This window comes from Cyanistes caeruleus, chromosome 2, assembly GCF_971803275.1.
Source record: "Cyanistes caeruleus chromosome 2, bCyaCae1.hap1.1, whole genome shotgun sequence".
Lineage (NCBI taxonomy): Eukaryota > Metazoa > Chordata > Aves > Passeriformes > Paridae > Cyanistes > Cyanistes caeruleus.
The window spans coordinates 49,690,391-49,717,786 of record NC_141702.1 but is presented as its reverse complement, the minus strand read 5'-3'; the positions used below and the strand labels follow the sequence as shown (position 1 = coordinate 49,717,786).

General features: G+C 40.0%; 1 long non-coding RNA gene across 1 annotated transcript; it reads right to left on the bottom strand.

Annotated features, from left to right (window-relative positions):
* Window positions 1-843: 843 nt before the first annotated feature.
* Window positions 844-10,150, bottom strand: LOC111927298 (uncharacterized). The gene is made up of 3 exons (XR_002863505.2): window positions 9,936-10,150; window positions 1,612-1,734; window positions 844-967 (listed from the first exon to the last, which is right to left on the bottom strand). It is a non-coding gene; the product is annotated as an uncharacterized LOC111927298 (long non-coding RNA).
* Between the last annotated feature and the right edge of the window lie 17,246 nt (window positions 10,151-27,396).

Sequence of the window (27,396 nt, the reverse complement as noted above, 5' to 3'; positions counted from 1 at the left end):
TGTCTTAAAGACACATATATCAATATAATTTGTAAAAAATATTATATATATAATTTCGATTGTATGTATGCAGTTATAATTGACATATTTAAAAAATCCCAATTTCATTTAACAGAGAGCTAAAGTAAAAAAACTCCTAAGCCAAGGTCCTCTGAACATTTGCTCACCAATCTCACTTGTTTGTTTTCTGAGTAAGAAGAAATGAGCTCTTAACAGGTATGTCTATAAGACACATGTAAAAATATTTGGGGTGAATGTCTATGTATGTCATCCCAAATTTCCTGGATCTGGTCAGGTAGGTAATTATGTTTTCTACAAATTTTTCATTTAGTTAATATTTATTAAGATAACAATTCATATTTCATTGAAAACAAATTCTAGCCATGGTAGTAAAAAAATTGGGAGCAAGTCCTAGAAGAAGGGAGAGAGTGGGGTAGAGAGCGAATTAATGAAGTAGCTTCACTTCATTTACCAGTTGTTTGAAAACATAAGTAAAATCCACTTCTCCCTGGCTCACTGAGTGACACTTCAGCTGTAAACCCTATCCTGCTCATTTTCACTGTATGCCACCAGCACTGGAATGTATTTGTGGGGATTAGTGGTGCTTTGAGTGCTTTGAGTAGCTATTTGGGTGTCACACAGGCAGGCATCTATGCTGACAAGCATTAAGTGTGCAAACTCCAGTAGGAGCCAAGACCCTGTTGTGCCTCCCAGGCTGGGATTTTTACATTTGGTGCTGTCACTTGCTGTGGAGTCACTTCTGGCTGCTTTTAACAGGATCATGCAGTACTGTACAAGAGATTCCACTCCTAATTGGCAAAAGTTGCACGACCTTACCTTGTAAAATGTAACAGTTTTCCTTTGATATGTTCCACTCTATTGCTTCCAGGAGCTAAGGATCCTCAGCCCTTCCAGGAGCTGCTCAGATCATCTCAGGATCTAGTCTGTTTCAGACTGTTAACATTCCCTGTGCATTATATTATTATCACCATAGAAACAGATATAAAGTGCATTAGAATTAAGGAATAAGCACAATTAATATTTTATAGATCAAATCTAAAATGCTTTTAACCTTTTATAATCACAACCAGATACTCTCAAATTTTGAAATGATACAGCATTTTTTTTTAATTTTAAAGCTGCCTCCATTAAAATCATGTAGGTGTTAAAGACATGCCTTTGACTTTCAATGTGAATGAGGTAAACTCTTAAGTATCTGATCTAACCACAGGATTTTTATATGAATTATATGATACTCCCATGAGAACATGGTAAGAGTTTCACATCTTTACAATACCAAAGAGCCTTGATGTATTTATTACTTACTTTGTATTGCCCTAAGCATTTGAGAGGCCAAAAGAGAAGGCTGAAAGGGGGGGGGTCAGCAAAAAAACACAGCATGAAAAGGATGTGAGGTTTTTCAGAGAAAAGGAGATGGAAAGATTAACATATTTAATTATGGAATTTCTGTGGAATTATAATTTAAACCATTGAACTGAATTCATTATACCTCTGGGACCAACACACTGCAACAGCATGTTAAAAACACAACATATAAACATGTGTCAAAACTGGCCAACCACATGGACAACCTTGTCTGCAGATACACACCTGGGTCTACCTGAGGAAGCAACTCACTGCATTACCAGAACTGTCTTTGCACAGTGCTTCTGGGTGGCAACATGCATTAAACTTTTCTGGTCACTCCACAGCTCACAGGGCGGCTCAGTGGCACTGTGGAAAGGAGACAAGACACCAAATTGCAGCTTCAGCATCTCATTTTGAGCTCACTGTCTTCCTTGGGGAAAATCACTGAGTAAAAGCAATACGCTTTGTGGCACGTTGCTGTACACCGCATCTCTGGCTGCCTTCAGACACCTGCCAGCTCAAATCACCAGCACAAACATGCATGCACACGAGGTACACAACACAGGAGCTCTCCTACAGCAGATAGGCTGACATCCTTGATGCAATAAAGCCAAGGAAAACATGTTCATGTCCCATCATCTCAGTGAGTTTAGGAGGCTCTTGCCCAGAAGGCACAGTCAGAGGATTAGTGGAGCACTTTGAGTTTATTGCCATCTCCATGCCTACTTTTCTCCAAAAGCAAAACTCCTGCTGGCTCCAATAATGCAGTATCAGAGGGAAGATGTTCTATATCATCTGAGGATCTCACCACCCTCATCAAGTGAAATACCACAGATGATGCAAAGGCTCATGAGACAAAAATATTTTTGCTCACAGGAAATGGAATTGTAAAAAGAAAGAATTAATGGTTCATCTGGTAAAAATTTACAATGTGTTTGATTACACAGCAGTCAGATACTTCCTTAACTTTCTCTCTGCTTTTAGTACAAAATGCAACACAAAGCCTCTAAAGGCAACAAAACCCAATGGGAAGAGAAATACATCAGTCATGGGTGCATTGGTAATTCACATGGATTTTGTTACGGTTTACTTTTTGTTCAACCCTGTCTTAAAAATGATCCCTTAAAATCACATGTAGATTTGCAGCTACAAGTAAATGACACAAATATCTGTAAGCTGTGTGGCAACCACAGTGAGAAAAATCAACCAAAACTTAGTAGTTAGAGTTATAAACTGCAGAAATATTAAGACCTTATGTAGTAACAACTTCATAGTATGCCATATGGGAAATAAACACAAATGACTGGGAGTGTTTATTTTTCCCATTCTAAAACAACCCCTTGTGCTTTTTAATTTGGTTAGTTTTGTTTGTTTTCTTGTTTAAAAACCAACAACCAAACAAAAAAAAACTGCTGAAAAAACACTGTGAGAAGACATTAAAAGTATAACATATTCCCAATCACAAAAATGTGTGTCTATCTATCTATCTATCTATCTATCTATCTATCTATCTATCTAATATACATTGTAGTATTATCCACTATACTCCACTATAGAAAGCAAAGTCACAAAAAGCAATAAATACCTACTTATTTAAAATGAAATTAAATTCAGCTAATAACCTGCTGGCATATTTATAGTTGTACTCTGCATTCTTCCATTTATTTACGAGTTTACATCAAAGTGCAGCTATTACAATAATTGCAAAGTATTTCAGGGAAACTGGGGATATTTCACCCTTCTTTTAAAGGCAGTTTGGCAGCAGACACAAAAATGTATCAAGAAACTGCCCAAAGGTGCAGGTTGAAATATTATCAGAGGCAAAAACCAAGTCCAGAGACCTGACTAGGGGAGAAAATAAAGCATAAAACTTGACTTAAAAAAGAAAGCATGATTGTTGTAGAAAGACATTGGGAAAGATCCCCCAGTGTGTCCCATGGGCCATGGAGAAAAGTTAGGGGTTTTGTTGTCAAATTCAGAGTTACAGGAGACCTCTTCTCCACTGCAGCTGAACAGTTCTGTGCTTGTATCAGATGTGTGTAGGAAAAGATCTTTTCCCTGGGCTAAAATAGATTATTAGGATTTCCATTCAGTGTGAATACTACTCACTGCTAGTGCTTCACTCCAAATAAATAAACTAAACAAACACTTATAGATTTCATTTTTCTCTCAGTATTAACTTGGAAAAGAGAAGAAATCTCAAAAATTTTCAATGAAAGTAAAATATCCAACTCCCCAGTATATATTTTTTTTCTCCAGACCATGCTATTTCCGTATGCTATTACTTCTATATCTTTCTGTCAGAGAAACATAGAAGCAGTAGGACTGGGAGATGCAGCCAAGCGCAGCCACCTGCAGATACTAGGAAAACCACAAAATATTTGCTGGAGCAACAGATGCCAATGTTTAGCTTGCTACAGCTATTGAGGAGAAACAGGAGAGGAAAAAACATGAGGAAAGCTTCTGTGCTTGACTTACTGAAGGATGGAGAGATTAAATTAAAAGATGGCTAAATAAAAATGTAAATCTGTTTTCATATGTCTTTTCTGGGAGGTATAAAATGTGCAGAATAAGCAGGAACGTATAGATTGTTGTTTTCCTTTGACTCAAGCCACAGTAATATTTCTGATCTCAGAAATCTTCACTCTGATTGAAAACGAGGTGTTCCTGACAGAAGTTTCACATTTTAGAAGTTTTCAGCCTAAGGGTCAGAGCTGCAGTGCGTAGGAGTCAATAATGTGAAGTGAAACAATGTAAATAATGAAATCAATGAAAAACTCCCAGAGAATCCAGCTCCTTGTGTACTGTGCCATAAGACAATAAGAATACATCCAACAGAACTGAAATCCCGGGAGGAAAATGAATTTAGGAAAATATGTTTCTGCATTTTTTGATGTAGAAAACATATATGGAAGGAATTCAACCATTTGTTGCTACAATGCCCCTCACAAAGATGCAATAACCCACCTCTCCAAGAGCCCAGGCTAGCAGTGAGGTGTGACATTCGTGCAGGACATCAAATTGTTACTGGGGAGAGAAGCTATACTCCTTGATTGTTTGGCATATTGACAATAAACCTATATTTTCTGACAATGAAGACTTTTAAATTTAGTTTTCAAGGTAAAAGGAAAAGAAAACATGTTGGGCATGAGAAATACACTAGCAGGAATGAACAGATGGTACTGTAAATAGGAATAGGTCAGAGCTTTCCTCTTCTTGCTGATTTCTTCTCAAAGGTTTCATTAGATCAATGCCTAGAAAAACTGAACAAATTGTAAAGGCTGAATAAAAAGCAATATGGAGTCATTTGAGAAAGGCTGAGTTATATGTAATCACGGAAAACAAAACAAAATGTACTAGGAGTGTAAAGATATTTCTGCCTGTCATGTAAAGAAAAACATCTGCTTACATTCTTTTTCATCATTTGTCTTTTCCTGTTTTCCAGTTTAGTGGAATTAATTTGGGTTCTGGGGGTCCCTTCAACTCCACTGTTTGGCTGCAGCTTTTAGGGGATCCAAAATTGCTGGGTATTTTTCTGAACAAGAACTATGATCTGGGGATTCTTTAGTATTCGACTTGATTAGACAAAGAAGTAAAGCACAGACTGACTTAGTGACTTGCACAAAGCAACGGTGGAAATCTGGAGCAAAACAGAGAAAAAAACCCATGTCTTCCCAGGCAGGATTCAGCACCAAAACACATAGATCACTCTTTTGTCACTACCTCAGTGTTATCAGAGAAACAGAGCAGGAATTAAATTCTGACAAATAATCAATTATGTAAGCAAGGCAATCTGTCCTGGGAATGTTTTAATCACCATTTTCCCCTCAGTCTTCCTCCAAAGCCTGATGACTACGGTACTGCAAATCAGGAGCTCAGACCTGGCAGATCTGAGCAGAATAAAGCAGAAAAGAATACAAGTTCATACAAGTGTTATGACTTTTGTGAACTTCATTGAGGTTACAAAAATGCAGTAATTGTCCTCTGCATAACTGAAAGGCTAAGGCTCATTGGAAATTCATAGGATGATTTCTGATTTCTAGCTGCTTATTGCTTCTCAGTTCCTGGTATCCTGTTAAGGACAGGAGAAACACTGCTGCTGGTCACTCTTTTGAAATTATAATGAAAAAGTTAATTCTCTTGGAACTAATCAGATATTACACATCGTTCTACAATTATTCTATTGAACAAAGGTCTCTCTAAAGAAAAATTGATCTAACACCTCTAAATGATGCAGTCACATGTATTTCCAATTGTCACAAATAAGAGATCTATTCACCCTCTTAGCATCAATTTTTGCTTCATGGTTTCGTGAAAATAGTTCTCTTCAAAATTCATAAGATCTTTGTGTTCATTTAATTTCAGCTGTTCTGAAAAAAATATATTAGTACTTTGTCAAAGATATTGACCTCATTTTTTGTAATGAGGACTGCCCAATATCTGGATGAGTTCAAAGGATCCTTGCCTTTTTTAATTCAAGACTGAATAACACTATATCGTCTTTTGAATGCCGGAACTATAAAACCATCTGGCCGTACAGTTGTTCTAAATTTCTCATTATTTTAGGCTGCATAGTATGTGTTTGCTATTTTAAATTACAGTGCTGCAATTCATATCCACAGGCAGAAGAGATGGAAACTGAAAAATCTTAATGCCTTCTATAAGCTGATGTGCTCAAAGGAGAGCAAGAAGCATAACAAGTTGGCATTAATGCCCTTGTCAGTGATTTCTTTTTACAGCAGTTGAAACTTGTGCTTGCTGATGATAGATATATTAAATCATATGTCTGGAAGCCTGACTCAATACCTCCCAGCTGTAACCTCTGCTGGCCCATCTTGTGGTTCCAACACACTGAGCAGAGTACTCACTCCTTGTTGTAAAATGCATCCAAAGATGAAGGAGATACAACCAGAAATTCTACTGGTGATGAACAGCAGTGTAGGTGCTTTGTATTTTTCAGACTGGCCAAAATAATGCAACAACAGATACACATAGAAAAAAAGCTGACATCCTGTGGTGTTCCTGTTGACATATCCTTAAGGAAATCCCTCCACATTCATGACCTAGTGTAAAATGGTCTAGGAAGGAAAGGAAAGATTTTAAGACAAACTCCTTGCTGGGAATCTTAGAAGTCCAGACCTGATATACTGCTTTTCTCTGAGATTTCCCACACAGGTGGTGAACTACTGTGTTTTTCTTTCTCACCTCTGTCTTACTGAGATCCAAGGAAACAATTGCCTACAGCCTTGCCACTTGTTACCAAGATTTTTCCATAAATCACATGAATTAAAGTTTCCTACAGAAAAAAAACTGTTGGCCTGCTTCAATTTTCTGTTTCCCTTCTCACAAATAGTGTTGAGTGTCCATATAGGTCATTTAGCTTGAAATGTAATAGCCATTACATCTTTTAAGTTGGAGCCTAAATTTTTCTATATGTATTTCCTAATTCTAACTGAAGAATGTTTATACAACCTCTTTAAATAATTGTTTCCTAACTAACTTAAAAATCAGACTTCAGACAAGCAAACTAATAAGCCACTGCTGTTAGCAGTATAAACTTCCCCCTAACAAACATAAACTAAGAGTGACAGAGATATGGTAACTGATTTAATTATGTAATAGAATATGATATTTAAATGAAGCTTTATTTAAATGAAGTTAATGCTGTCTGTAAAGTGTTTTCAGTACTTAAAGGCTGGAAAAGATGGTGAGGGGTTCAATAAACTGCTTTCCACTTCTGCTACTGGGGAGAAATCTCAAAAAAAAACTAACAACCTACATCTTTGCAACAGGCCACCACAATTAATCAACAGTACATTCTGCTTTAAATGTAAGAACAGTATGTTAGAAGTCAGCTGAAAATTGAGCATTGGTGTTCTCTCCCATTGACCACAAAACCACATTTGTCTCAGCACTTTGACAACCAAACAAGCAGGAATGCATGAATGATGCTTAGGGATGACACTTGTGAATGTAATACTTCCCAAAACCTCTTCAAACACACATCATCCTTGGAACACAAAATTCCTAATTCTGTCAAGTTTGGTGTCTCCACAAGTTATCTCTCAAGTCACTGACACTTGTTTAACCAAATAGTGTCTTGGGACAACTCCAGAGGTTAACTGGAACATGAAGATATTTTGGCTTTCTCCCTCTCTGCATATTCACTCCCCTTCAGCTGCAGGTTTTCCCCATGTCACAACCTGCTTTCACACTTCTATGTCCACATCAAGTAGCTATCCAGATGCAACGTGGAGCAAAATAGGCCAGACCTGAGCTGGCTTACGGTGAGTGCTGTGCAGCCAAGCTGACCCTATTACAACAAAATGTTAGAGAGCATTCCTGGCCTGAGTCCCAGCCACCTCCACATTCCTGCATCTGTGTCACACTTCCACTAGTGCTCTCACTTCTGGCTCCAAATGATTGGCCTGCACACACCTCTGCTCAGCCTCCCCCATACTTCTTTGCCTAGAGGTTTCCTGGCTTCTCCCATTGCTGTTCTCAGTGCAGGGGAGGCAAATAGCAAAAAATGGGGACCCTAGATTTCACTGCTATCCATAACCTAACCCATTGCTGTGGTTTAGGAAAGTATTCTCCAGTTTAGTGCTGTGACTAGAACCCCGTGCTGTTCAGTCCCTCTCCATCCTCCCCAGCCAAAGGACAGAGAGGAGAATTGGAGGCACAAAAGGTAATAATCACAGGTTGAGATAAGAACAATTTACTGGAAACAGCAATGAGATTAGAAAACAAACTGTAACAGCAACAGTGTAAATAACAAATGTGTACAAAAGAGAGACTGATTCACATGCAAAATACTCACTGCAGAGTCCAAGACCCAACCACCCAACCTCAGCCACCCTGACCAGAGGAGAGATGTGAGGTGCTGTAGAATATCCTCTGGGTCTGAGCCATGACACCTCCTGGCTACTGCAAAAATTAACCCTGTCCCAGCCAGACCCAGGACACCCCTGTACACAGATTCATCAGCAGGGTCTGGTGTGCATGTGCAGACACCAAGAGAGAGAAAATGTGCTCCATCCACTTTTCAGTCCAGAAAGTATTGACACTCATCTCAGAGGAATTCATAGCCCTGAACTGGGACCACTTCTTCTTGGACTGACTGACTCAGAGTACAGCAGGGTGAAGATGATCTGCATGAGGGAACAAAGGGGTTAAGTCTGTCAGCACAAGGACTGGAATGGTTTGGGTTGGAAGAGATCTTAAAAATCATTTAGTTCCAAACCTCTTGCCATTTGTAAGGACATTTTCCACCAGACCAGGCTGTTCAAAGCCCCATCCAGTCTGAACTAGGTTGGGTTATCCACGATTTCTCTGGGCGACCTGTTGCATTGCCTCACCACCTTCACATTTCTTCCTAACACCTTGTCTAAATCTGCCCTCTTTCAGTTTGAAGCCATTGCCCCTTGTCTTATCACTAGTTGTGAAAAGTCCCACTCCCCCTGCCCTTTAGGTATTGGAAGGATGCTCTAAGGGATCCCAAGTATTCTCTGTGGTAAACAACCCCAGCTCTCTCAGCCTGTCTTCATAAGAGAAGTGCTCCAGCCCTCTGATCATCTTTGTGGCCTTCCTGTGGAGCTGCTCCAACATGTCCACATCCTTCTTGTGCTGGGAACCCCAGAGCTGGACACAGCACTCTAAGTGAGGTGAGAGTGGAATAGATGAAGGATTGGGCAAGATTTTGCACTCTGATTTCAGACATGACTTTTCAAGTGCTCAAATGGTAGGTACATTGTCAGCTCACCTCTAGTTATCTGCTTCCCTCACCTCAGCCCTGCTTTGAAAATGCAGACAGAGGTAAAAATGCCCTGCCTTAACTGTATTCTTACAGTGTTCAAACAGACTGTCATTTTTCTTATGGCAGACAAGTAAAAATGACAAGCTTTATGCTTGTTGTAAAAAATAGTATGCCATAAAATGTTATTAAATGCATCTCCACCCAAATACCGTTTCATCTAAATCTCCCTCTTCTCAAAAGAAACCGAGCTAGTTTACTGGAAAGTGATAAAATAGCATGGCTTTTGCTCAGTAAAAATTATAGGTAATCTCTGCAATTTCTTGTTAAGACTAGTCTCCCTGTACTATGCTTGTAATTTGTCATTTTTACCCTGTAACTATCCCAGCTACCTGCTAAAGATGCAGAAAAGTTCCCTTTACATAGATAGAAAAGGGCTGTTCTTCATAGTCCCAGTCCTGCTTCATTCTCAGCATGGGAGAAGAAGGGTAATATCATCCTGGGGATGGAATTCAGTCAGTCTGTAGCCAACTTCTGCTTCAGCCTTTCAACAAGGAGGAGGCTGCAGGACCAAATGACATAAAGCTTTGCCTGCCTTTGATCCTTTAGCAAAGGGGATCTGCTCCTGTTGCATCTTCCCATCTGCTCCTGTGCCCTAAAAGCACACAGACCAACCCACAGCACTGCCTGCAAGCCACAGGGAAAACCATGGGGTGTTTTATACTGTCTATCCTGCAATCGGGTGATAAGGTAGGGACGGAGGGAAGAAGCAGCCCACTGACACCAGGGTGAAGCTGTGCCAAAATGCACTGACCTGTGTGTTCACTGGCACACTGTTGCTGACCTGTGGGCTGTCAGGAATTAGGATGTGGTCTTCTGCCTCATTTTCTGATCTGTAGTTAACAGTCTAGTAAAGGAGATTCTGTTCTTCCTGTTGCTGCTGGAAATAAAGCATTTATTGGAAAGCAAGCTTATGTCACATAGTTAAAAGCAGGTGTTTTTCAGTGGTTTTTACAACAAAAAGGCATAGTGTCTCTTCAACCTGCAAAAATAAAACAGAATTACTTTATGGTCTACATTATTTAGTCTTTCTTATAACAAAACCTTGTGAATCAGGAGGAAGGAAGCTGAATATGTTCTGTGTGGAAGATGCCCATACTGGATACAAGCATAGCACCTGCAAGGTCCTCTGTCTCTTCGCACACTGGAGTCAACCTAACATGCAGGAAAGTTCTTCTGAATGAAAACCTCTCATAAGTTGATCCAAAGTTCACATTAAAATGTAGATCAAAAATCCAGAGGGAATTAGATAATTTCACTAAAATTTCTTAATAAATGCTCTGTACTTCATTATCTGTCTCCTTCCAAGAAAGATATAAAGTCATTCTGCCATCTCCCATCCTTCTCTAGGACTTTTACCTTTATATTTAAGGCAGATTGAAATGGTTGAAAAATTATTTTGGCAACAGATTTTACTTTCTTAATAATAAAATTGTATTCCAAACAAGTTAGGAAAAGGGGAAACGTGGGGGTGGAGGGGTATGTCCATATATCAGTATTTCTGACTTGAGGGGTGTTACGTTACTACTGGTGTTTTGTATAGTGGCAACACAGTAAACAAAATCCATGAAGTGCAAGTTCTGTTCCTGGAACTAGAATTGTGGTGTCAGATAAAAGGTGCTGACTAACAGAAATATTAACTGTCATGTTATGTTCAGAGAAACTCTTTTGCTTATATCTTTTCTAGAAATACATTTATGCAGACCTCTATCTCACATGTGTGAAAGGCAGAAAAAAATCCACTCTATTCCTAGAACCAGTCAAGTGCCTTATCCTTTCATGTTTGGTGCCGTTTTCTTTCCATTGGTCTCTGCTTCTTTGAAGCATCTCTTTTTTAACTATATAGACAAACATATTTTTCCTGGTTAAGGAGCTCATATGAAAAATAAAATACCCACTGGTTTTAATCTGTGCAAATGAGGTATCCATGGCTTTATTTTCTGGCTGTTCTATATATGCTGACACAAAGTCATCTCTTGTAGAATATAAGTTATTCATGAGGACAATCTCATTTGCCCTAAACAATGCTCCGCTTTTAATTACATTGCCACAGAGCAGTTGAACAACTCTCAGGAGTCTGAAAATATAAAAAAAATATTTAGCTCAGACAGGACTTCTGTTTACTGCAAGGTTGTATTTAAACTAGACATTTCTATATACTGATATATATGTAGTAAAAGATACAGATAATAGCTCTGATAAGTGTGCAGCTTCATGCCTGGTGTTGTGTCAAAGACACCTCCATGACTACTTCCTGGAAAGCAGAAATACAGGAATATAGTACAGTTGAACAAAAAAATCCCCAAAATTTAGACCTTGTGTCTTCCCATAAATTTCAATCTCAAATCCTATTCACTTGGGCCATATAAGCCCCACTATTATAAAAGGTGCTCAAATCTTTTGCTTTGCTCTGTGTCGGTTTATTTTCTCCCAGACCTCTGTTTGCTTATGTAAATTTTGTACTTTCATGATCCATCCTGGATCTGTGTAACATAGCATAGCTGCCCCTCTGCTCCACAGTCCTGTTTCCCTAATAATGCATATATGTTAGAGCTGTTAATTCCTGGGAAATCAAAAGGCAGAAAAGAGGGGTGAAGTGTATGCACAGATATATCCCCACATCTCATACATGAATCAATGAGCTGGAAAGAGCTCCTGGTACATGGGCTTGCTATTTCTACAAGTTTCAGATATTTTTGATAATAAGGAAAAATAAACAATTTATAAGGTAAAGGTCTTTTAACTTCTGTGGGACTGTGATGTTGTTTAGGCTACATTAGGCCTGACAGTGAAAAATCTGGTCCGTGTAATTGCGGACACGTAAACTGTAAAAGATACAACTTAAATGCCTCAAATAAAAGCTATGATCTAAGTCTTACCAGAGTACTTGGATAACAAAAATCTTCCTGTTCATTCAGAACAGCAATGTAATGCATGGTAAATTAAAACAAATGCAAGACTGAGCTGTTGGAGTCTTAAACATCCATAAAACACCTTTCTAAAAAAGTTTATTTATTTTCTTCCCACAAATTTACAATGCAAGAGGAAAAACAGACTGACCTATTAGTTACAACTTTAAAACCTGACACTGAAATTGCCCTTAGGTTTTGTTCCTGGTGCATCAACTCAGTGGTAGAATCAGCTCTGCAAGCTGTTATCTGTTTAGAACCTGCCAAGATGAAACTAAGATACTTTTTATAAATGTGGTACCTAGAAACTTCACACAGGGCCTGATTCTTACTCCTGAAACTTTCTGAGTTTGAAAAAGACTTTCTGAGTTTTAAAAGACTTCTTTTAAAATCGTGTTTTTAAATACATTGCTTTACAAACAGTGCATTCATTATAATATAGAGGAATAAATACACTATAAAAAAGATTTTGTTAAAGAGCACAACTGTGTTTGCTAAACTTTGCAAACAAAATGTTTACATGAGATTCCAATTCAGTCCTCAGAAGTTTAGCTGTCTGGTTCTTCTAGTCACTCTTGAAGAACAGAAGAAGAAATTGAATAGTTCTAGTATTCTACTTTTAGTCTCCAAATAGTGTTTTTTTATGCTACTGACATTCAGACACCCAAGATTACTTATTATGTTATAGGTATGCTATTTACTTTTAAACACAATTTTTAGCCCATATACCTTTATTTGTTCACTTGTTTCCACTAAAACAGTGTCAAATATTCTTGTAAATAGCAGCTTCCCGCAGTTTGAGTATTTCATGTGCTAGAAAAAGAATGTGCCCATCTGAAAATTACACTTTGGTTTTCATATAAAGCTGTTGTAATTACACATAAGCAAAGACATATTTCACTAATATCTATTCTACATTTTCATTCCCTGTGAAAGAACAGCGTATAGCACTTGCCCAATGGAAAGCTAGAGAAGTAAAGCTTATACTGATAAATCCCTGCCTCAGAAGACTAATGTTTATCATGGCAAAGGGATGAATAAGAATACTAAATTTGCTCTGCAATAAAAAGTAGCTTCTAAATCACAAAAGGCATGTGAAAATCACCTTTGGAAAATGAAAGAAAATATCTGAGTCCAGGCACTAAATGACAAAACCATCAGGGATTCAAATGACTCTCTTAATAAGTAACAGAGTCTGAAATGTTGATCTCTAAGTCACCTATTAAAATCCAGCTAAATTCAATAATAAAAGATTATTGCTGTTTAATAACAACTTCCTGAACAAGAAAAAAGAGTGTGTCCAGAGGTAAAGGAAGCCCAAGAACAGAGGGAGTCCTTCAATTGCAAATCCACTGATTTAAAATAAGACACTTGTGATAATGTCAGCTGCAACAGAATTCTTTTTTCCCCCTGCCATAATGGAAAAACTACTACAATATTATATTTGAGTAAGCTGGGAAATTCTTCTCTTGAAGTATGTTAAACTATCTCTGTTCTTCACAGTGATGCACCCGTAAGGAAGGAGTTTCCCCACACACACAAAACTTCTGGCTGCCTGAGCCACTGCTCAGGAGGGGCTTTACATGGAGATGACTTTTATGAGAGAGAAATAATATTTTGAGGGTAATATAACAAGCAGTGACTTGAGGGAAAAGGAAAACCTCCAGGGTATTGGGAGGATGACTCCATTCTTGCTACATCAGTTTAAAAACAGCTGAAGAGCACAGACTATCAGTGCCCGGCATGAACATTCCAGAGTGTATGGGCACTGCCAGACCAGGCTGTGGAAACTCTATTACCTGTTCACAGGGTTAAAAATTCCTTGCAAATATGAAAGGCAAATGATGATCAGGATTACAGAATGCATCTCCAGCATGGGATGGATATAAATTATTGTGATCAAAGGTCACTTATCAGCACTACAGTAAAGAAAACTGATAATGAACATCAGCTCAGTGCACATCACCACTGCTTCTGAACCAACACTGTGACGGGAACCTTTCAGAGTGCAATTCAGTTTCTTTTCATTAACGCAGTGACTGGAAACTGCATACATGTCCTAATGTTTTACTCAGTGCTTGTGAGAGAACTGTAGGAGAGAAAAGCCTGTTTTCACTAATAGTTCATCCTTTATGAGCAAGGATACAGACAAGCACATACTGCTGTCAGGCAAGAGTGGTTTTTCTCTTGATATTATATACCAGTTAAATCACTTGCCTGCTTCCCCATCCAATTCAAAAAATAAAATCTCCAGAGCTTTTCTACACCTCTGGAAGAAACTACTGGTGCTTGTCTGCTGCTCCTGGGCAATGATTCTATGATTACTCTATAAGCTCCAGGAATTTTCTCTGTTGCAGATGGAGAGAGGTCATCTCTTCCAGAAAAGATTCAGAACAAAAACTCAAAGCAGCTATACTTTATTAAATCTGAAAGGGTTTGTCTTTTTCCACTGACTGCACAGGAGCCCACAGAAATGACAAGGGTAAGGGTAAGGTAGGGTAGGGCTGGTAAGGGTAGCCTTCCTCCAGAGTTCACCCTACTCCCATACTTTTATCTTACTTACTTTGTCTATCTTTACAAAGAGCCAGAAAAGGAAAAAGAAAACTTGACTTCAATTTATGTTGTTTTGTAGGCATTTTCTGTAATATTTATTAGCAACAAATTATGTTTACATATATTTTTTAACATATACTTACCGGGCTATTTAGTGTCTTAACCTCCTAATTCATGGGCAAGAGGAATGACAAATTACAACAGAAGAAAAGGAGCATCAGCTGATTCTGATGTCCATATTAAAGACTATAATATCTCCTTAGGAGACAAATGTTTCTAAGACATCAAGACCATTTATGGAATCAAGAGTTCTATGCCAATAGTTTATATTTAATATAAAATCAGCTAGAAGCTATTTTTTCTTATGGAATTCTGTAGAATATTTTCTGATACCTATATGTGACTGCATTCAACACTCACTGAAGTTTCTCAGTAACCTTTTAATGCATTTTACTCTAATGAGGAAAACAATTAAGCTAAAAGAAAGAGGGGAGCAGTGCTCCTGTCTACCCATATATCTGGGCACAAGGAAGAAGATGGAGATTTAGGGGGATCACAGGACTTGGTTAAAGAACACTCAGAAGACCGTCAAGCATCAACTTTAATTTTCTTGTTTTGTTTCTTCACTTATCAATATTATTTCAGTCCTATATTGCACTACATTCTGAAAATTTATCTTCATCTAGGTCCAAACAGAGCCACAGCCCTCTGACTCAGTATTTGTGACTAAGTGAAACTGAAACACATTTTAACAGTCTACAAAACACTAGAGGTTGACCTCAAGATCCCTTTTGATTACTATAATCAACCTAAGTATAATTAATTGCAGGATTTGATTTATGTTTACAAACACCTGAGTTCTGCACTTAGGAAAAAAATAACCAAAACAATAAAAGCAGCGAGCATTTTTGGTTGTCCATTCATTGGTACACTGAGGTTTTATGCACTTCAATGCACACAGTAGAATTTTCAGTCATAGAATCATAGTATTAAAGGTTTGTGTTGGAAAGGAACTTAAAAGATCACCTAGTTCCAACCATCTGCCATGGGCAGGGACACCTTGCAGTAGACCAGGATGCTCAAAGCTCCATCCACCTGGCACAACTGCAGCTGGAGAGAAGTGTGAGCATGTGTGAGAGGAAGAGCCCTGCAGACACCAAACTCAGTGGAGGAGGTGCTGCAGGTGCTGGAGCAGAGATTCCCCTGCAGCTCGTGGTGCAGCCCATTTGAGGCAGCTGTACCCCTGAAGCCCTGGGAGGTCCCTGGTGGAACAGGGATCCACCTGCAGGCCCTGGAACAGGTGAAACGCTGCAGCCCCATGGGAAGTGCATGGTACAGGAGAGCCTTGGCAGGAGCTATGGGCCTGTGGAGAGGAGCACCTGTGCTGGACAGGGCTTCTGGCAGGACTTGTGACTCCATGAGGAGCCTAGGCCAGAGAAGTCTGCACCTGAAGGACGGCACTCCATGGAAGGGACAGATGCTGGAGCAGTTTGTGAGGAACTGCAGCCTGCAGGAAGGATTCACATAGAAGACATTCACAGAAGACTGTCTCCCATGAGAGGCACATGACACTGGACCAGGTGAAGTGTGTGAAGAGCACTCCCACTGCGGAGAAAGGGGTGTGAGAAATGTGTGACTGCAATCTGTCTTCTCCGTCCTCCTGCACAACTGTAGGGAGATAGACAGAGAATTCAGGAGAAAAGCTGGGCCTGAGAAGAAAGAAGGGGTGGGGAGAAAGTGTTTTTAAGATTTGGTTTTATTTCTCTTTACGCTACTCTGATCTGACTGGTAACAATTTCAATTTATTTCCTCAAGTCAAGTCTCTTTAGCCCATGATGGTAACTGGTGAGTGATCTCCCTCTGTTCTTATCTCAACTCAGAAGCCCTTCATTACACTCCTCCCCTGTCCAGCCAAACGGTAATAGAGCAACATTGGTGAATACCTAGCATCCAGATAGGATCACTCCAACACAATTTATTTTATTACTCTTTTAAAGGCATCTGGTTTAATTTTTTTTTAATTTTAAAGCTGTTACTTCCCAGATTTCCAAATGCTTAGACTCTCTTTGCTCTATTTGTCCATCTCAATGACAAGCAGCTCAGATTAAATCTCCACAGCTAAAAATTGAAGGAGCAAAGGATAAGGAGCACTAGACAGGCCTGACACAGGACACAACTCAGCAACTTCTATTTATGGATCCACTTTCCATAACCACCCATCCTGTTTTGGGAAGGACAGTAAAGTAACTCACTTTATATTAATGCATTAACCTAAAGCAACCCATTCATATTGTCTTGTTCTCAGTAGTATGTCTGCTTTACTTGTGTTGAGGCATTCATCACAGTACTTAATTCACTGCATTAACCATTCACAAGCCACAGACCAGCGTGGTAGAAGCACTGCTGCACTGGTGGCTTAACCTCCAACAGTGCTTATGAACAAATTCAACAGCAGGGAACAACTCTGCTCCTGTGTAGAATTTGTTAATCAAGGGTTCAAAGCACACAACTGATACTCCATCACACAGACTATTTCTACAACCCAGTAAGAAATAAAACTGACTAAAATTGTGTGGAATTAGGCAGTGTCTAACAGGAGAACAGTCACAAAACTGGATCTAAGAAAGACCAAAGCTGTAACTTTGAAAGACTTACACCATTTCTGCATTTTCCCTGGTTACTGCGCACCATCATGGTCAGATCTGGGTGATCACAGGTCAGTAAGGCTAAGAAATGCTGGTGTGTAGAGAACATGCGGGATAGCTGACTAAAGGTCTTCTTCTTCCTTCTTCTGGCTAGTATAAGCAACAGCTATAAAGATATCCTGCTCATCTATGGGTTGTGACTCTAGCTGACAATAGATAATGTCTTGTGATGGCATCTGGTTTCCTGAAGTGGTACCTCAAGGATTTTTGGTTTTTGCCTCAGATTTTTGCTTCTAAAAGCTTGCTTTATATTTACTCCCTCTTTTTCTTCCACACAAACCCAAGCCTAAGAACTTCTGTCTTCTGTCATTTTTCCTGCAGTCCGTTTACCACGTGGTCCATATTCCATGGACAAATCACCATATTTGTGTTGTCAATCTTGAATTATGGTCTGTCAGGTCTCTAGTTTCCCCTCACAGAAGAAAATTACAGGACCAAAGACCCTTGCAGAATATACCAATAGAGCCTTCTCCAGGCTGGGGGGAGATGTTTTCTTCTGTGCAGGTTACAAAAGGATGGGATAATGCCCATTCTCCTTCAGGACTACTGGATATAGGAACACACTGTAGGTAAATCTATAGCCTGAGTGTTGCACCAGCCCATGTTCCTAATCTCCCACTTTTTTGGTGAGATGCTGATGGGCAATGGACTTAAATGAAGCTATTGCCTGTCTGTGAGACCAGAGGATCTCTACATGTGGCACAAACACCTCAATGATGGAGTGAATAGCCAGAGGTGCAAAAAGACACTGGTGGTAAAGGTGTGGTTGCTGAAGTGCCTTGTGGAGGCTCCTGTACAGCCCCAGTTGGACTCTTAATAGGACAGGACTGGTGAGAGGACAGAACTGGCCTTCCTCACTGCAAACACCCTTTTCAAAAACAGAACAAAACAGCATAGTGCTGGTCATTCTGAGGAAAACACTTAACTATTAATTTTTCTGTGCACCTGAGTTCTGCACTATCAAATGTCACCATGAACAGAAACAGAGGAGGAAATGTGAAGGAACACAAGACAGAAAATCTTTCTTTGAAGAGATATGGCAGGATTGTAGTAAAAGACATCACAACACCAAACCACTTCTGATAAAGATTTTTAAAGATCACTTTGCCTGTTTTTTCAAAAGCAGTCTGTTCCAGCTCTCACAGAGGCATAGGATAGGTCATACCAGCCCAAACGATTAGAGAAACATGACTTTATCCTGCTGCTAGCTAGGGTGGATTTATTCTTTCTTCTATTGCAACTACAGAGAAGAATAAATTACTTGCAGATGCTTAAATGGAATGTGGTAAACTTGGTTGTCCATCAGGAAACACCCCTCACTGGTAAAGAGAAAAAATTCTTATTTTAAAGATCTGTTTTTCAGGGCAGTTTGCAAATCAATGTCTTCCTAATGTAAGTCAACAATAAGGTGTATGCCCATGAAAATTAATTGCCTCTATGCTAACACATGGGAGAAAAAAGTGGAACAAGGCAAACCTGTATTAAATAGGTGATTCTAGGAGCATGACAACCTTACCCTGGTGCCTCATGCTGTTCTGTTTGGAATTTGTCCTCTGTGTTCATGTACATACATTAACAATTAACTAATTTTGCTGTCTCTTGTCTGTTGATTTGAATATGTAAGGGGAAAGAAGAGCCAAATTATTTTCATTTGAGCAAAATAGCTAGTGTCAATGGTGAGTCAAAAAATATGAACAGACCATGCATATTTTTCAGATGTAGCCAGTCACTGGTTAACTTTAGAAAATAGCAGGTATTACCTCTTATGGTAGCTATAGTATCTAAATATGTTGTTGTTCATTCACTGTTAGAGTATTACCTTCCACATTTGCAACTGTGTCAAAGGCAGATTCCTACGCTGCTGGCAGGGACGTTAAAGAAATAGCTTCTGTAAAAGAGAATTAGAGAAACAAGCAGAAGCATGAAACTACTAAAATCTTAGAGGAGCTTGTACCACTTGTCCCCCACTTTGTAGATTTGACTGACATACATTTATGCTAACCTTTTCTTAAGACAAGCATGGAGACCTTCATGCCACAGATACCAGTCTGAAAGTCAAAAATATATTATTCAGTCTTCTGCTTCTTTTTTGAGAGAGAAGGATTTCCTTATAAACATTTGCTTCTGACTGAATAATTATTGTCCTTTTTCATCCTTAAATATTTTCCTGAGTCTCATCTTAAATTGAAATCTGCCTGTCAGAAAGCTACGTCAGTCTTGTCATTCTTGTGTTTGGGATCTCACACTGCCTGCTACTTTTGAGGGACACAATGCACTCAGAGATGCCCTGTACTCAGCAAAGCATTATCCACTGCAAGCTCAGGGTTGCAGCAATGAACCAAAGCATCAGATGACATTGAAGCACTACAGCTGTCAATAAAGCAGAAGGCTCAGGGACAATTGGGCATATGTGGGGGAGAAAGGAGACCTGTGTTTCAGGAACACAGCCAAAAAATTTAAATGAACCAGAGCTGGCCCAGGATACACTGTCCATGGTACACTACAAGTCCTTGGATAAGTAACTGAGCATTGAAAATGAGGAAGAATTTAATTTCTAAGGAAAACAAAGCTAAACTTTTCACCCCAAAACCATATTTCACCAAAGGATATCAAACTAAACTCCATACATTAAGTTTCACTGTGAAATAGATTAGCTCTTACTTTACAGCTGAGGAAACTAAGGTTCACACAGACAAAAAATGGCAAAACTATTTTTGTTATCAAGGTTTTCAGTAAGATATTGGTCTAGACAAACAGCAAGAGCAAAGGTCAGATTAACACCGATTTTTTTTTTTTTTTTTCTGCATCATTTAGCCCAAGCAGTAAATCAAACAAAGGCATTTCAGCAGGATAAAGGATCAGATTTGAACTCGGGCTGAAACTCCTGGATTTCATTTAGGGAAGTCAAATAACTCACAACTGTGTAAGATCTGAGCAGTCACATGTGCGTCGTGTGCACATGCACCATCTGCCAGTTTGCAGCTGACAGCCATTATTTGGGGAGAGATTTTGCAAAGAAAAAAAATCGTACAGCCCATCAGGTGGTAGCTGGACATTTCTGATGCAATACCAGTGTGTGTCAAGGTGAGTCAGAACACACACGCCACAGACAGGAAAGTAAAAAAAGATTAACCCTCTGTCACCAAAAGGTTTCTGTGTCTTGGAGTATCCACCAATGGAATCCACCAAGGGCTGATGGAACTGGCCACACTTTTAAGCAAAAGTCTGTGAAACAAAAATATGTCCTAATTACAACCACTGGGAAAAAGTGCACCACTGTAGTCCAGATGATGAAGTCAGTAAGCAGTGGAATAATTTCAAGAGGAAAAATTAACTAAAAAATATCTAAATATCGCTTATAACCCCACATCCATAACAGATTTACAGAAAGTGAAAGAACCTTTAAAATAGATGTAAAAATCAAGTATATAGTAATGCTGCAGTCAAACAGGGCACAGTCAGTAAACCACATCTGTACTTCTTTTAAAATGTGCTGTTGAGCAAAATTGACTCATCTGGTTAGGGAAATACATTGGGAAGAGAGGCACAAGGACACCACTTCAACTATTACATGAGGGTAATTTACATAATCTATGCGTCATCACATGTGTTCAGGGTGAAAAAAAGCTCAGGACCGGTGGTTTTTATGAAATAGTCAGGAAGTCACTGAATACGGAATTAAAATTTTGTACAAATTAAGTTAGCGTGGTTAGTATAAAGAAATAAATTAATAATTTGCAGTGTCCTTTGTTTTTAAGATTTCTTGTTGATACTTTTAGTCATCTATTATAGCATATTTTTACTCCTTAGAAGGTTTATCAGGTTGGAAATCTCTGCTCTAACCACTTTTCCTTGAGGCTACACACTAACAGTGCCAGATCTATTTTGCAGCCAAGATGTACAGTTATTTCAATCGTCTGGCTGCTAAACAGCTGTTAAATGGCTACAAACACCAACTCCAATGGCCATACCTTGTTTTCTGCCAACATATCTCCCCTCTGGTTCAGGAAAATGAAACCACCTTGGAAAGGACAGGAACTCTGTTTTCCAAGGACCCTCTTAAAAAATTTTGCCTTGTTGTCTTGATTTAATCTTGTCAGAACCTACTAAACTCATACCTACCTAAAAAAGTGATGTACAAGCTTAATGACAGTGAAAAAAGAATTGTTGGGAGTTCCTTTCGTTGCTACAGTCATGGTTCTGGCACAAGATATTTTACTGCTATTAGAGATAATTAAGTCCAAAGGAAAACAGTCCACAGCATTAAACCATTTTCAGTCACAATCCACTGAGGTTTGTCCCTTAAATATATGCCCAATCTGGTGGCCTTTTACCTTTCCTGGGGATTGTGGGTACAAAATAGAGGCAGGAAGAAAAACAGCAGCAGTCTTACTCTAGGTAACAGCAGTCTCTTCACTTGTGAGGGAGAAGTGAATATGTACCTGTCATGACTTTTAATCTCTTAAAGATCTAAGGCCCAGATGGAATTTCATGGGATGTCTCCAAACAACTTCATCCTTAACTGCTATGCAGTATAATTACATGAGATTCTGAATCTTAAATGCTAAAATACCATAAGAGATAGCTTCTATTTCTTAGTTCTATGGCTAAAATTTTCTTCAAGGATATGAACATAGATAAATTTCTGGAAAGAGGAATAATGTTTGTAGTCCCTTTTCTTTCCATTACTTTTACGTTTACCTCTATATTCCTCTCCCTTGCACATTGGAAACCAAACCATGTCTGCTTGCTTTGAGGAAGTGCAAAAGTCTCTAACTAAAACAATTGTAAAAGGATAAAAAGCCAGAACCAAAGTGAGATATTCTCAAAGATGTCATCTAAGGCTGAGAATGATATATTCCATGCTACTACTGAATACAATACTGCAAGCAGTAACAGGTCAAATTCTAGATTCAGGTTTCTTGCAATGTTGAAGACAATGATTTTAATCTTTCATGTTTTAATAGAACAAAAGTCAAACATTTTCTTCAGACAACATTTCTTGCATTCATTTTCTGTGCCTTCTGAAATCTTGGGGAGGAGAGAAAGGGCAAAGCTTTTCTGCCCTTAGCTGGATGCTTACCTGTGTGCTTCCAGCAAATCCTCCCAATAGACACTGTGTCTTAGGTTAGGGCAAATTAGGGAGGAAAACTCTAAATGGGGATTTCCCCAGGGAAATGGGGATTTCCCCAGGACACACTGAAAGCTGCATGCACTACAGAGATTTTGTCTGGAGAAATGAATGATCCTCTCCCTCAGGTGGGGATGGAAAATATTTCCAATCACACTGGTAGAAGAGAGATCTCTGGTAGAATTGTCAGCCATGCTGGAAAAGAGTTGAAAAAGTGTTTATGAAGGTTTGTAAGCTTATGGCTTAGCTTCATGTTCCTGATACACTTATTTCTATAGTATTTATAAAGTTTAGTTGTTAGCCACAATCACCTCATGTGTTAGGTTAGAGGAAATGTTTGAGAAAGGATGTGATAAAATTTAATTTTTTCTTCTGTTTTTCATCCTCAAATAGGAGACCAATCTTCAACACACATCTCACTGGGAAGGAGATAAGCTGGTGTCTTCCATCTCTCAGACTAGTGCCCTAGCTCTTAGGCTGTAGGCTCCTCTGGGAGTGGAGGATTCTTACTTCAAGGTTGTTAAGCAACGCTCAGTGGAAAACTTTTCTCCTCTTTGCCTTCAAAGTCCTGCACTGTCTCTGAGTCATAGCACCACTTCAAAAAGAATGGGGGGGGGGGAATGTACATGTTCCGCTGCAAAAGAGGATAATTTGAATCCCCCAAGACTACAAAACATGTCAAACATAGATCTCCAACTTCTGAGCAAGTGCTCTAACCACAGGACTCCTAAAAAAGTGGTCAACACTTCTCTCTTCTGAGCTCTTAAAGAAAAGCATCAGGCAGTTCTGTATTCTCAAAACACTGAAGACTGAACAAAGTTTTTACGGCAGTGAATCATACTTTCCTCACAGACTGAATTCAGAACTGCGGCCAGCCGCCAAAATCAGAGAGATAGAGAGCATTTCATACACATCTGGTCCTCAAATGGTCGAAGCCTCCTTCCAAACAGCACACTGAATGTTGTGAATCCATCTCCTATGCTCTGGGAACCCTAAGTCTGCCACGTTACTTAGTATATCAAGAGCTGGATGTGTAAATTTGGTTTATGAGTCACTTTCCCGAAGGCAAATTTGTTAAAAGTATCTCTGAAAGCTTTGTAAAAGTATTGCATTTCAAAAGGAAGCTGTCAAGTGTTTTTGTAACACTGGGAACCCCTTGCAAGGGTGTGGCATTGTTACAAACTCACTATCCACAAAGATGTATCAGTCCTATCTCTGCCTCAACTAAGTGGGCCTAAAAGTGGGACAACAGTTAATTCTCTTTCTTATCTGTTGGATGTATCTTTCAGACCAAGTAGGTTAATTCCTTATCATTACACAAGATCTAAAGCTGAAACTGTGACAAATTAGGTATAAGTTGATTAAAAAAAATGAAAACAAAAACAAACAAAAAAACCCAAACCAAACAAACAACTATTATAAGAGGTTTTTTGGTTTTTTTTTGTTTTTTTTTTCCCAGGCCTTTCAATCAATATGTAACAAATTTCCCCATTCAGAACATTTATTACAGAAAAGAGTCTTGTTCCTTATTATGCAAATCTCTCTCTCACCACCTCTCATGCATCAGTTCTACCTTTCCATAAACGCTTGACCTGTGCATGACTGCTGGAAAATTATTCCTGATTCTGCAGCTGAATCCACAGGAGCAGTATTTCCCTCCATGGGAGGGATGCAGTCCAGTGTTTTGTTGGTATAACCAAACTGTGTAGGACCCAGCCTTACCCAGCATAGCAAAACAACTGCCCAGAGACATGGAGGGTTTTTTTCCTATTTTAGCTGATTTCAAAAAAATCCAGCCCGAAGTAGTAGGCAGTTCAATATCCACTAGGTGAATATGCTGACAGAGTTGTATTCAAAGAGGCTTAACCAGTGCAAGTCCTGGTGCAGGCAGGTGGGCTTTTACTGTCTTAATGCAAACACCAAGCTTCTCTTGCTTGTATTTTATTTGGATCTTTTGACACTATTTAAGTGCCTATGAACACGATTTAACTTTATAGCTGAACTGCCTGTTGGACACAGTTGAAAATGAACATTGTACAGCCCTCCATTTTACTACTTGGAATCTAAGGTATTTCACTCTGAGCTACTCCTTGTATTTTTGTGGTCCTCGGAATACCTTGTGCCTGAAGTAAATCAGTAACAAAAAGCCCAAGGAACATGTATATCACTGTTGGGTTGAGGCAGTTTTTTGTCTTTCAGTCTCTATTGCCCTCACGTAGTGAACAGCTCTGTATGCCAGTAACTTTACATGCATCGATAGTCCCACTGAATAGATCCCACATGACCTTACTGGTAACTGTAACAGTAAGTGCTAACATCAGGAACACTCTGCATACAAAATTTTGAATGATCATCTCATCACAAAGGCTTGAGAATTTAGCAATTCCCATCTTTGCATCGAAAATCCTCGTTGTTGCTTCCATCACGCTCAGGATGTCCCAAAGACAGTGATGAGCATGGCAGTGAAACCCCTGGCATTGAGACCACACTTGGCCCCTAGCGCTTAGGATGAACACCGAAAGAAGACAAAAGGCTGATGAGTTCCAAGAGCCTCATTTTAGGAGACACAAGGAGCAGTGCCCCATGGAAAATACCATGAAGGTATTTTCTACTCCTGCATCCATTCATGAAGTGCTAAAGAAATATGGCAACCTAAGGAATGACATCAGAATACTGAAGGAAGGCATTTCTTCCAGCAATATCTTCTGCTTCCAAATATTATCTTATAAGTAGTGATGAGCTTTGAGGGCAATCTGTGAAAAATATTGCACACCCACATACGCAGTGATTGAAGCAGAATATGCTCGCTGAGGCTGAGAGTGGTATTTCACCATTTAGGAAGCTTTTTCATTAGTCAACTGTCTTTCAACAGCTAAACCCCATATTGCTACCTTATATGTTGCTTAAAAAAAATAAATAAATAAAATAAAATCACCATGGATTCTTATCTCCTTTCCCAAGCAGTCTGATTTCTTCAGCCCTAAACAATTTTGTCTTGGCACAGCTATTAGGCTATGTTAAACATTTCTGGGAAATGTGTGTCAAAGTCAGAGTGCTCATTGTTTAGTTTGAGCAATAGTTTCATATTTAAATGTGGCAAAATGCAACTCAGGAAAAAAAAAATATGATTTGAAAGAAAACCAGAATAAAAACTAAATTAAATTACTGATCTCACTGAATATGAAGTTGGGCCCCTGATCCTTCAGTTTCATATATAATCCTGAAATTTTACAGAAGCATTTGCTTATATACTTAGGGGAGTTTTTCAGGACTCACTCCAACATTTCTACATAACTGTCTTCTCTGAACCTGTTTTTAATTAATCTGTTACATATTCTAACTTCTAAAGAAAGGGATTTGGAAAAGCACTGGGCAGCAGCCTTGCTTTATTCCTATTAAGTCAATGGTAAAACTCTCCTTAATTCCACTGGGAGCAAAATTAGATCCATGCCAAGCCCATTTTCAAAATCATGTCTTTAAGGCTTACACAATGCCTTCTCCCTGCCCTTGCTTAAGGCACAGACTTCCCTCTACCGTCGTCTTTTTTTTTTTCCTTGCAAAATAAAGCCATGCAAATGCGCAAACAAACCAACCTCAGCACCCTAACTTCTGGGAACAGCATATCTCACTGTTTTCTTTCTGACAGTGTGGTTAACATTTTGGGGGAAATGTTGAAGATGACAGTGCTGAACTGCTGTGAAACTCTAGGTAGGCCCTGAGTATGTTCCAAAAAAGTTGGAGATAAACTCCTGGATGCTGGCTGGGTTCCCTTTTTTCTGTTAAAGTGACACAACATTTTATTCATCTCACATGTCTGCTGTTTATTGCATTGCTCTGTAACACGGGCAAAAATAATAAATCGGTATCTTATTCTTTTTGGAAACTTTCCTTCTCACTGAATGCTTGGGGAGCTTGATGCAGCAATTTGATCCACTATCAAACACTGTATTTCCTTGTGCCAACACATGACTGTCTTTCAATTTGTACCAGCGCAGATGAAAAGTCGGATATTCACATTATCACAGATACGTACCGTACTTCCTTGGAAAAGGTGGACCTTTTACCTAGAGAAAAATAAAATAAAATAAAATAAAATAAAATAAAATAAAATAAAATAAAATAAAATAAAATAAAATAAAATAAAATAAAATAAAATAAAATAAAATAAAATAAAATAAAATAAAATAAAGCCCTGTTTTTCTTACAAAGAATAGATTAGGGCTCGTCCTGGCCGGTGGGTCAGGAGTCGCTCCCGGCCCCGCCGTGCCCCCGCTGCCTTCGCACCGCCCCCGGCCCAGCGCACGCCCCAGCGAGTGTGTGCACGCCTGTGCACGCGCTCCCGTGAGCGCGCAGACCCCGCCGCGCGCCCGCGCGGGGGTACACGCGCGCGTGTGTGCGCGCACCAGCGTGCACGTGGGTGCGCGAGGGCGCGCTGCCGGCATGTACCGGAGCCGGGCACCCGCCCTCCCGGGACCGGGGCCGCTGCCGCCCGCGGGGACGAACGGGCGGGTCCAGCCACCAGCGCCGCCGCCTCCGCCGAGCCCCTCCGGCCGCGGGGGTCCGGCGGCTCCCAGAGCAGCGCATCCCACGGCTGAGCCCGGGGACCCCGCCCCCCCCGCCATTGGGCCGGCGGCGGCCCCGCCCCGCCCCGCCCCCGGCTGCCCGGCAGTTCCGCGCGGGCGGAGCGGGGAGCGGCACCCGCGGCGGCGGCGGCCCGGCGGCGGCATGGGCTGGAGCTGACAGCGCCCGCCCCGCAGACGCTGCCGAGCGCTGCCGGCGGGGGAGCAGAGAGAGCGCGGCCGCGGGGAAGAGAAAAGTTGCCGCGTCCGCCCGGGGAAACTTTGTGCAGCCGAGGCGGGGAGGGGGCGGCGGAGCCGAGCCGTCCGGTGCGGTGCGGTCCCTGCGCGGCGGCGGCGG